This window comes from Lolium perenne, chromosome 7 (genome assembly GCF_019359855.2).
Source record: "Lolium perenne isolate Kyuss_39 chromosome 7, Kyuss_2.0, whole genome shotgun sequence".
Lineage (NCBI taxonomy): Eukaryota > Viridiplantae > Streptophyta > Magnoliopsida > Poales > Poaceae > Lolium > Lolium perenne.
The window spans coordinates 253835809-253846166 of NC_067250.2; positions in this window are offsets into that span (position 1 = coordinate 253835809).

Consider the following 10358-nt stretch of genomic DNA (forward strand, 5'->3'; position numbering starts at 1 on the left):
GAAACAAAATTCATGGGGCTTTATCTACGTTGGGGCAGCAGAGCAGCCTATTTTAGTCAGTGTTGTGAGCGAGCTTTTGGAAAGATCCCTTAGTATAAGATGCACATCATGTACTAACACCCCCTGCATGCTAGTGGAACCAGATGTTCAGCAAATATAATGCCATGAGACAAACATATTTTTGCAACGAGTCTTTCTTTCTGCATAGCCAAAAGGACCCTCCTTATCAAGACAATTTACATATTGCCAGTCCAAAGAATGATATTTCCTAGATGCAGGCGTAGTGCCTTAAGTCAGAATAAATATATGATTTGCACAATGCAAGAGAACACAATGTAATTATGTTAATGATGACAAAATAGAAAGCACTCAACCTAAAAACAAAAATATAAGATTTACTCTTTTCTGTTCAATAGAGCAAATTAATGCAGGCAGTTCATCTCAACCAAATTTTTACGATAAACGCCTTGGCTATTCAGATATGCTCACAGCTCAAACCCCATTAAGATACAAAACAAACAAAAAAAAAATCTCGACATATCCTTACACATGTCTGAAGCATGCTATATGTACCATGGTGGAGGCACCTGTTCTGCTTTCTCTGAGAGATCAAATAGTAAATTTGATGTATGCTACGCACAAAGATAAATGAATATATAGTAATGTACCTGAGAATCAGTGATCCTGAAAAAGGTTTCCATGGAAATTGGAAGGCTGATGCATCTCATAAGGCAAGAATTGTCACATATATCATCTTTTGAAACTCCATGGTCACAATCAGGGTCTGCAGATGGTTTTAAGTATGCATGTACTCCAAGCAGAAACACTTTCCCATCACCGTGCTCGTTCCAATCTATGTCTAAGAGTCTACCAATCTACTGGAATGGGCAAAGTGGAGAGAAGATAATGTAATTCTGAAAACGATGAATGATGTAATGAGAACATCTGATTGCCTTAGAGATTTCAACTCCTGGATTGATGTAATGAGAATTTTTAACTTGAACTTGCACTGAGCGGCAAGTGCATACTACTACAACACCTACAGAGTGTGCAACTCCAGTTTTGGTATTGGGATTATCAGATCAGGCTTCCACGTACAAAGAACTGTCATATTCCAACCCGTTTAATGTCTCAGACAGTTTATTTGTGAACCAGAAAATAAAGCCCCTAGAGAGAAAGAGTAGTTACTATCATTTGATTTTAATCACTGATTTTTAACCTATCAGATTTTCATCACTGGTTTTGAACCTATCAGATTTGGACCTTCAATCATTTGTTTTTCATCTCTACCATGTGCACAGTTCTACTTATATATTATGATATTACTATTTAATAACAAATCCTGGTAGGTGAAAATATTAGATGAAGCTTCAAAAACTTGCGAGTCAAGATTACAAACCCTTGAAACAATACTGCTCTTACTGGAGCCTCCTTGACTAAAGAGCTGGGGTAGTTTTTTTGCACAACATACCATCTAGTGATGGATCAATCAGATTTGACCGGTTCACTTCTCCATAAGCAGTACACTGGTTTTACAACCACAATGAGCCTCCATGACATAAAAGTACACCAAGTACTGAATACTCTGCGAGTACAGACAATCGCGGTTTAAAAATTAGCACTTCCCAGAAAAGAGATAAAAGATTCAGTTGTTAAAACCAATGGAAATATATTATCAATGGTTGTTAAAACAAGGACAATGTGGGTAAGTCTCCCTGAAATTAACTAATCAACAAACCATGGTGTGAATATTTTGGAGTGTCTTCTATAATTTTTGATGAAAATGGCCTGCTGCGCTCATAGTGTAAGCAAGCCTTCAACTTTGAAACTTACCAGCTAATCCAGCAAGATAGTCTTAACTATAGCCTGTCAAGGCATTTTTACAAACATCTTGCAGGTGCTTATACAGTAGGAAACAATTACTGTATTAAAAATCATACCAGACCATGATAACCTTGCCACCACAGGTAGTTCCTCAGAGTCTCATCTTCCATCCTTGGCCACTCGCATATAACAAGTCGTAGCTATGAAGTGGCTACCATCCATCGACGCAGTGTGGTTTTCCAGTGGGCGTGAAGGAGAACATGATGAGGCACATCCTCCGGATGATAAATTTGAAGAAGGGACGAGCATGGCCGGGTCTTGGCCTCTGCCCTCTTCCTCCTCACTACTCCTCTCGTTCGGAGGTCTTCGCGTTCATCTTGAGTTCTTGACCTCCGCCCTCCACTCCGACTGATGCCCAACTTGTTCTCCTGATCGTCCTCCTGCAATTGGCGTGAGGGAGGTCAGGCCACCGCCATCCCTTTCGTAAGTCTTCCACCGCAGCCCCGTCCACGTTCGTCGTCGGTCCGCAAATGCCGCAAAAGCCTCCGACGTGCTGTTGCAAGTGATAGAGGAGAGGCACATCAGGATAGGGATATGGTAATGTAGGGAGAGAGAGAGAGAGAGAGATAGAGGAGCAAGGAAATACCAGGGTATGCAGTTTCCCCTTTCTCCGGCCGCGCGTTGCATCTGACACCGCCGCACCACGAGTGGAGAGATGGAGAGGAAAATGAGAGGGTTTCTGAAGGGGGACGTTGACTCTTGGTAGGGGGTGAGACCCGTTGCTGCAGAAAGACGGCGTATGGAAGGTCGGGGCCTCGTCACCGACTTCAGGGTTCGTCCACGCGGTCCAAGCTCGACGATGAACCCGCGGATCTGGCGGCATGGAAGGGGAGGGATGTGCGCTAGGGAGAGGCGGAAACATAGCGGGGCACGTAGAAGGGTGCGGTCTAACGCGGTGTTGGGGCGGCCCATGTTGGCGCGGCCCAGGTAGGCGTCGTGCGGAACGGGCGACGAGGATGACGAAGGATTTGACGTATTGTGATGGTGGGCAGAATAAGGAACATGTTCCTCCTTTTTAAGTAGTGTAGAAAACAGTTGTGTGCATCATTTTAATGGGCAGGGCCAGACCTATTTCAAAAAAAAAATTGCTTCCTCCTTCGCGACAACATGCAGTGTATCGAAAGTAACATCGGGCAGGTTGAAAAATTGCAAATTAGCCATGCAGAATTAGGTTTACGCGAAAGAAAAAAAAAAGACAGCCGCCGTCTCCACTTTAGCCTCCTCCATAGATGTCAACACCCGGATTTTTAAGTCCAGATGCCTGTTATGCCATACATCGCAATCCCAGGAATATTGTTGTTGCGAGACATAACAGTTGAATATCATAAGTCATCATCCATTACATACCATAGTCGTCTTCCAAATAGAGATCACATGATCCATATTACACAAATAGTCGATCTATTGATCAACACACACAAGGTTCATAGTTTCATAGCGGAAGCGTAAATAGAAGGGACTCGCTAGTCGACAGGCCAACGTCTGACGTCAGAAGATTCCCTAGTTGTCGTGGGCGTCCTGCTGGTCGTCCTCTTCATACTGCTGTTCTGCTTCATAGTCTGGTCATTTGAATAGCCAGGGACACAGCCGTGAGTACTTTAAAGTACTCGCAAACTAATACTAATGTAAGTGATAACAATACTAGTAAGGAGTGCTAAGCTCTAGTTTATTTTGCATACAGCCAATTTTAGTTCACAAACATTTTTGTAAACAACTCTTCATGTGCTAACTAACTCAAGGGGGAACATTAGTGTCATTCCCACAACTCCGTTGTAATTCAAAGTCAATGTCACCTTTCAAGTTCAAAATCACAAGTCACCCTTCACCATTCATAATTTTCAAAAGAATTCTGATGACGGAACAGTATGGCCTTTCCAACTGTCCATAACCGAGGACGCGGCTACTCGAATAGGTTTAACTCTGCAGAGGTTGTACACTTGTGCCACAACAATTGCAATAGATCGTCAGGGGTAACTGGCCCCGATTTATCGTACGCAGTACGCGAACTACCAATCATAACCTTTCATTAACATGCCCTAGTATAGGCACCTCTCCCCATGAGCTTGGCCTCCCAGTGAAGACCAACTGTCAACCTGGGAACTGCACAGGGCTTGGGCCGGACATTCACCTCTTTTCGCATCATATCATATCATTTCTATTGTGGTAGAGGCAGCTTTCGGCATAACCCCGATGACGCTTGTTTAGAGGGAACCCATACTAAGACACACAAACTTCCGGTTAAGCCCTACCCAGATTCAGGTATTGTGGGGGTACATGTAAAATTGGAATGGTATCGCATCCGAACCCAACCATCAGTGTTTTTGTAAAATTCACCCAGTCTTTCACCAGTCATATTCACCTTCAAAATCTCTCAATAGAATGACTCATCATTCCAAGGTTTTCAAAGTCATTTCAATTCCCAAGTTCCCAAATGGAGTAGTCACTTCCAAATTAGCACTAGCATCTATGTATGAGGGGTGCTAAGTATTTTGCTTTGCGTCTAGGCTAACTTTGATACTCTTGTACTAATCCAATACTAACCAAGTGAATCATGAATCAAAAAGTACTTTGATAAAACAAAAGTAAATAAAGCTTGTAAGGTAGAACTGGGAAATAGGATCATAAGCATAAAGTAAACGGGGTAATGCCTTGCTCATGGTGAGCTTTGCATTTTGCAAGAGTATTATCTTGCTTTGCTTGAGGGAGACTAACTTTACCCCTCTAGTAAATTTCTCTACTTTGACCAAAGTTAACTATACAAGTAACTTCTTGAGAAAACAAGTAAAAACTTGTAAGATATAAACTTGGGATTGGCTTATGTAAGAAAAGATAAGATTCGTGGTGCCTTGCCCCAAAGGGGCTTTGCACTTTGCAAGAATATTAGCTTGCATTGGTATTGGCTTGCAATAATATCAGCTTGCCTTGGTTGAAGTGGGGGTCCAAGTTCTCTTCTCCTTCCTCTTTGTAGAAGTCCTCCTCCTCCTGATAGTCTCCGGTACTAGCGTCTAAAATACGAATACGGGGTACACAATCATCATACCAAACTTACATACTAAACTAAGCACACACAAGCTTTACATAACTTAAACTAGCATCACACACTACTATTAAGTGGGTGGATGTGTTCCTCTTATTTAAGAAGAAAAATAGTTTCCTCTCATACTAACTTAGGTGTTACTTTCAATTACTTAGAGAAATAATTTCCTCTCATTACCTTATTAAGATTTAATTTCTCTTATGAATAATATATGACCTAGGTTGACCAAAGTCAACCTCTTCATACTCATCATTTGAGAAGATGATTTAAATGAGGTTCCATACCTCATACAATTTAATACTAACATGGTAGTGATTTAATGTCACCAAATACTCAACATGAGATTATATAGACCATGGTCACTACCTCATGTTGAATTACTTGAGACCAAGATTTAAATGAGAGGGAAACCTCTCATATGATTTAACACATAGTTGTAACTAGGTTAACAACTACCATTGAGGTGTTTTAACATCATCAACAATTCATTGGCTATTCTAACATTACTTGTATTTACACCAATTATTCTATTCCCACAATTACTACAACTAGGGTGCATTGGTTGTGTTGCTTGAGGAAAATAATCTCCTCTCCTTACATATGTAAAAGATAGTTTCCATCTAGGGTTTGAGAAATACTTTTCTCTCATTGAAATCTTCTTAAGATTTAATTTCTCAAACAATCGTACATGAAATCATGGTGACCCAAGTCAACCATTCATCATCATCATTTGAGAAATTGATTTAAATGAGGTAGAGTACCTCATACCATTTAATAACACTACATATGATTTAAAATCCCTAAGTAATTCATATAAGTGAGTTTGGCCAGTGGTCCAAACATCACATGAATTCATTTGAGACAAAGATTTAAATGAGGTATAAGACTTCATATGAATTACTTAATAGTTTTGGACAATATCAACTAGTTAAACTAGCCATATTATCCACTACTTAAACTAGGGCATGATCATGCAAAGTGACCACACCAATTTATTGCATAAACAATTTGTGTAAGTCAAATGTGAGCTATTGGAGTTGGAATCAACTCAATATCTATTTTGGTTGATTTTTAAGAATTATTTGAATGGGGAAAAGTCCCTGTCTTGTTTATTTTGCTACATTAATTCTACAATAGGTATGGGTCTGAATCCAAAGGCATTCTGTAGAGAAAACTCTAAGCTTTCCAACAATATGAAGTTTGTTAAATTTGGCCAAGCCAAACAGATTCTATGGAATTTCAAAGTGGGGTTCAGTATTTAAATTTATACCCAAATTATCTAACCAGATTTGAAAAATGGGCCGGCGGGAAAATAAACGGGCCCAAGGCTTTGAAAAAGCCAGGGGGCAGAGTTGGGCTGGCCCAGCAGTGCTCCAGTGCGCCGCGGGCCAGCTGACAGGGGGACCCACCCGTCAGTGGGTGAAACTCACCGAATCGGTACGGGGGCTGAGAGGCGTTGGATCAGAAGCAGATCGGACGGCTGGGCGTCATCGTCGTCGACGACGAGAGGACCTTGCTGCAGCGGCTGCGGTAGGGGGTCGACGGCGAGCTGGGACGTCGGCGAGCGGTGGCGCTGATGCAGGGCGACGGTGTTGACGACGGCGAACTCAACGATGGTCGCCGGAGCTCAGGGGGTGGATGGTAGCGTCGGATTGCTCTGCGGCGGCTCTCGGGCGGCGAGGTTGCAATTGGGCGGCGGTGGCGAGCAATGTGGCGTGTAGAGAGGGCGAGGAGGCTCAGAGGAGGGAGGGAAGTTGCCTGGGGTGCTCAGAGGAGGAGGAGGAGCGCTCCTTTTATAGGTTGCAAGATGGCCGGGCAGGGTGCGGCAGGTCGACAGCGACACGGCGTTGCCGGCGATGGAGAGGGTTAGGAGGGAGCAGGGCGAGGTAGGTGGCATCACTGCGAGGCTAGAGAGCTAGGAGACGAGGTGGGGGACGGTCTGGTTGGCGCGCGCGACGTCGAGCTCTGGCGGCACGGGCGCGGTATTCCGGCGATGATGTCAACGGCGGCGGTGCTTGCGCGAGGCACGGCGCGTGTCTGGCGGGTCTAGTCGCGGCGGCGAGGCGCAGGGTGCAGAGAGGGGGTCCAGAGAGGGAGAGATGCTGCGAGGCGGCGCGTGTCCGTGGCGTGCGCGTCGCACGTGGGCATCGCGGGCGAGTCCTGACCAGGGCGTTGTGGTCCATCTCACGACGAACGACGACTACCGGCAGGCTCAGGGGACCAAGAGGAGCAAGTTTGGCAAGGTGGTCGAGGCTGCTGTGGAGAGAAGAGAGGAGATGGGAGGGATCATGGCTATGGCCGGCATGCCATTGGCATGGCCATGTCTAGCTTCTATCTAGGCTTGCTATTTGGAGTGTTAGAGGTAGAAGGGACCAGGGAACATGGTAGAGGTCAGTGGTGGCTTAGGGTTAGGCCAAAACTATTCGCACTAGTGTTTTTGGTTTGTTCCATAATTGCCCATTTCTATTTCTTGCAAAATTTGGTTAAATTCATATGGTTGCAAGATTTGAAAAAGGTGTGTTTGGTTTGGTTGCAAATGACCAGAGGCAAAGAGAGGTGGTGGTGGAATTTAGAAAATCAAAATATTGCAAAGTTCACTAAGTGGGAGATTGTTCCACTTAATTAAAAGTTGCAACTTTGCATGAGCATAGCAAATGATCAAAAATGATTTTGGCATGGTGCTCTTTACAAAAAGTGTTCACCTTGATGTTGACTTTGAAATGGTGCAAAGAGTTAGCAAGAGTTAGTTTGAGAAAATTGAATGGCAAGGGCTCAAAGTAGTGATCAGACTAGAATTGGCAGATTTGACCAATATCACATGTGATCCCTAATTGAGTTTGAATTTGATTTGAAAAGTTTTTCTTTGATTCCAAAAGTTGTAATAAGTGTTTAGCATCATTGTTCAACTAAGGGTGAAGGCCAAAATGGTCTAGGGTCAAGATTTATAAAAATGGCATACACCATATGTGAGGGTTTTGTGATTTTCTCACTTTTATTCTTTTATTTTTCTTTGCTTCAATTTGACAAGAGTGAGGTTTATTTGGTGTTAGATTGAGTTAGGTGAAAGGTTCAAACCATTTTGAGGCAATGGAGGTGGCTAGGTCAAGATTTGATAAATTGGCCCTATGTGTATGTGAGTGAAAATGGAATTATCTCACGATTTGATTTCTCTCCATTTGATTTGACTTTTCTTGACTCTAATGTGATTCTTATTAGTTTAGAAACATTTTCAAACCATTGAAACCATTCCAAAAGGTCTAGCTCAAAGATTTGCAAAATTGGCCAAAACACATGAGAGGTGATGTGTCAATTTTCATTATTCTTGTAATATGCTCCCCTTGCTTCACTTGAGCAAGGTTGAGGGTCAATTTAGGGTTAGATTAGGTTTAGAGATGGTTTCACACCATCTGGTAAAAGTAGAAGTGCATAAGACAAGAATTGGTGAAAATGGCTATGTGTCACATATGCTTCTATGCATATGTGGCATTTGATTTTTAATTTGACTAGGCTTGACCCAATTGAGGTTGTTGAGTGTTGAAATGGTATATAGGAGTGATCCAACCATTCACTACAAGTCTTAGGGTCAAGATCCTTAATTTCACAAATTTGATATTTTGCTCTCATATGCCTCTATGGCATTATTACTTTCTTTTTAAAAAAACCTTTGTTTCACTTTGGATTGGGTTTGAGAAGTACTAGATAGGGTTTATAGAGGTTTTCCAATCTTCTAAATAAAGTAGAAAGGCCTAGGGTAAAGTTTTACAAAAATAGCCATAGGCACATATGCCTCTATGCATATGTTTGATTTTATTTTGTTTCACACTTGAATTGGTTGGTAAGTGCTTTGTTGAGTGGGTTGAGGTATTTAAATTCATCTACTCAAGGTAGATAAGGCAAAGCTCATCATTTTCCAAAAAGTATCCCTAGGCTTGCATATGCCTTTTTCTTAAATAAGATCTTTCCTTTTTATTTTATTGCTCAAAGATTGATGACAAGAGGGATGAGGTTTAGGGTTTAATAAGTTTTGCAAAGGTTCACCATTATTTAGCAAAGTAAGAAAAGGTAGGGTTCAAGATTTACATATTAAGGCTATAGGCCCACATATGGCTTTTTCTTTAATTTAGGTTTCTCAAAATAGATCCAAATGATTTTTGAGAAGGTTAGGGTTTAGGGTTTTTCTTATTTGATTTCTTTCTCTTTTAATTTCATTTGATTTGTGATCCTTACTTGATCACTTTAGGGTTTTAGGGTTTATCACATAAGCATAATAACACTCATCATGGCAAAACACAAATATTAGATATGAGCACTAAGCATAGCACTCTATATAAGAAAAGTTTTTGTTGGTTCTCATTTTTGGAAAAAGGAAATTTATTTTCTCTTTGTTTTGAAATTTGGGCTGTTACAAACCCTTCCCCCTTAAACAAATCTCGTCCCGAGATTTTAAGAAAAGTTAGGTTCCTAAGAGAGATTGGGTGATATGATTTAGCATGGAACATACTTGGCATATTCTGAGGTGCTTCTTGCGCTTCGGTGGCCGTCAGGGTGTAGTAGCGACCGTTGCGGTTGTTCGGGTAGTTTGGAGCAAACTTTCTTTTAGTTGCGATACGGCGCTGCTGCTGTGCAGGTGCAACGTTATTGGGGGCAGTCTTGGCAAGCTTCTTGGGGCATTCATTGGAGTAATGACCCACAGTTCGACATTCGTAGCAGGTTACCGTTGACTTGTCCTTTTGGGCAATAGGTACAGCATTGCTTCCAGTCCTTGGGGCGTTGTTGGCGGCTTTCATCGGGCACTTGTTGGAGTAATGCCCAGTAACACCACATGCATAGCAAGTCACCGTGGACTTGTCTCTGGGGGCATGGTTGGGTATTGGGATGAGCTGCTCCAGTGATGCTATCCTCACGCGGAGGCGAGCAATGAGGTAGTCCTTCTTAGCGTGCTGATGGCGAAGTGCCCTGCGCTCCATTGCAAGAATGTTGATGGTGTCAGTCATCTTGGCTTGCTCAATGTGCATCTGGTTGGCCTGGGCACGGGAGTTGTTGCGGGTAGGAGGGGCCATCTGAACATTGAGGTAGATGATAAGATAAGAGGGAAACTTCTATGGTTTGTTTGAGTTAAAGTTCAAAAAGTTCAAAACTTGAAAACTTGAGTAGTGTTGAGGGGGTAAAAACCAGCAACACTTTTTCATTCATACCAAACATCACACATTACAAATCTAACACACCGTTGGTTTGAAGAACCATTCATTCGCGCTACGATACAAGGGGATCCTGATACAACTCACACCTACTTAAGTGCTGGGGTGATACTACTCTTCCGGGTGGATTCTTCTTCTTCACGGGTGAGGTGCTTGGCGAGAGGCGAGGGCGTTGTCCAAATCCCTGCGGGTTTTGTACTGCCTGAAGTCCTGATGGGCTACATAGGGGTTCATCTCCG